Source organism: Pterocles gutturalis, unplaced genomic scaffold (assembly GCF_000699245.1).
Source record: "Pterocles gutturalis isolate BGI_N339 unplaced genomic scaffold, ASM69924v1 scaffold48457, whole genome shotgun sequence".
Taxonomy (NCBI): Eukaryota; Metazoa; Chordata; class Aves; order Pterocliformes; family Pteroclidae; genus Pterocles; species Pterocles gutturalis.
The window spans coordinates 60797-63044 of record NW_010109780.1 but is presented as its reverse complement, the minus strand read 5'-3'; positions in this window follow the sequence as shown (position 1 = coordinate 63044).

The window sequence follows — 2248 nt, the reverse complement described above, 5'->3', positions numbered from 1 at the left end:
TCCTTTTTTTCCCCCCTCAGCAAAATCCTCAGGTAAATTTCCAACATACATCCATAGCTATTTTAACATAAAGGTTTTTTTAAAAGCATTTGTAGGAACTAATTACCAAGTACAAGAAATCTGAGCAACAGTTTTCTTTGACGGGGTTACCTCTAACATTGGGTCAAGCAGCAGAACTTCACAGCTGTTTGCAGCATTCATTACAACAGTGCATAAGTAAGTAATCAGAAACTGCCTGCTTTTACTTCTTGACTGAGCTCTGCCCTTTACACCGTGAATTTCCTTATGAATGATGGGGACAGATAGCCACTCCTTTTCTGAGGGACCCGTGACCTGTTCAGCACAGCAGCAGAGGAGGCGTGCAGCCAGACACAAACACCACTGACAGCAAGTCCTCAGGCAGGGAGGAGCACATTTTTGAGCTCTTTTAAACTATTGGTCTCCACCAAATTTCCCGGTTAAAAAAAAAAAAAACCCAAAAAAAAAAAACAACCCACAATTCAATTAGGAACTGTACAAAACAATAAGTTTCTTTTATTTCCTACCTGAAAGGTTCACAGGTTACTCAAAAGAAGCTACAGCACTGCTGAGCACTTTCATGTCCCATCAGCTTCAAACAGCTCCATGAGCTCTTCACAACTATTGAAAAGTATGCCCAATATAAACACATAACCTGAATTACACAAACATTTCCTTTCTCATTTATGTTTCTCAACTCTACAGAAATGTTGACTTCTATAATGATATTTTAGACATATTGGGAAAGTCTGTAGCCCATTATATAGCCATAAATATAACTATGAAATTACACTGGTTTTCTGATCTTCTAAAGAATTGGTGATATGAATGTCCCAGCTTGCAAAATCCATTTACCTATTCAACTTAAATGTTTATCAGTCAAAACTTCTTATTTTCCAGTTTGAATCATTACCATGAGTGCTACTCTAATCTTCGTGCAACAGATTTAACTTACATACCAAAAATAAGAGAAAAACCTAAAAAGGAAATCAGAAAGTGATGCCTCTGTGATGAGGAGGTCGAAACATTGTTTAAATTTCGAACAGAGGTGATGGCATTTATGCCAATACAGAGTTTGTATTACTCATTGCTTTTCCCCAGCTGGGTAGTTATGCCAAGCATTATATTCTGCTGGGTTTCAGCTATGTTTGTGTTGGACGTTGCTTCACAGATAACAAAATATAGGGCCACAACAGAGAGAGCAATATACATTGTGCTCCTCTACCTTTCATTTGGTTGCAGAGCCATAACAGTAGCTATGTCACCACTAATTCTCTCTTTTCTGGTCAGCTTTTTTATGTTATGGCTGAGACTGTACTTATTTCTTTTTAGTGACTTTGGAAGGTAGATAATACTTCACACAGGTCTCTTGCTCACACAGATGCAGGCAGAGTACAAGAGTCCTTTGAAAACGCCACCACAGTTTCACAGAGCACAGATGACTGACGTGCAATTCATGGCCACTGTAAGGCACAGGCAATCAAAGCGGTGATGGAGAGCTTCCACTAGGTAAAACATGGCCCAAATAAAATTCAGAAAGGTTTAACATACTCACTGCAGATGACGAGGATCCTGAATAATTGCTCCAGGGAGTGTGTGTAGTATACAACCATTTCAGTGTACTAAATCAGAGCAATGATTTTGTTTGAATTAATGTCTCCCTACCACCACTCCTGCATTGATCATGCTGCCAGACCCAAGATAAAATGTCTATCACCAGCCTCAAGGAGCCAGGGAGAGATCAGTAGCTGCTGGCTGACAGTGGTTTCTCTCTCCACAGCAATGCCTTGGTAGGAACAAGAATGTGAAGGGCGGTAAGTAGGCTGTTTGCAGGCAACACGCAATTAATCTGCCTGCCTCTAAACATGCACAGCCCAGAACTACAATTAATGTACAGGTTAATCTCTCATCTCCAGATCCCCTTTAGTTCCTTCTGCAATGCTCTCTAACAGGTCTTAGTGGTTCAGCTGCACAGTAAGTCTCACCAGGATGAGAAGCTGGCACCAAGAACTAACCTCACTATTAGAATAATGTATTTCATGTTCATCTTGGTATTTCTTTTACATGGAAAAAGCACTAGATAAAATGAAAAGACATGGTAGAATTACTTCTTGTGCCTGTCTTAACTTGTTGAATAAAGGTGAACATGATCTGTGGATGGAGATACAAACAAAGAAATAGAGCAGGTAGAAATAGGATCTGAAGTCTATCAGTAATTTGATTCAGCTTG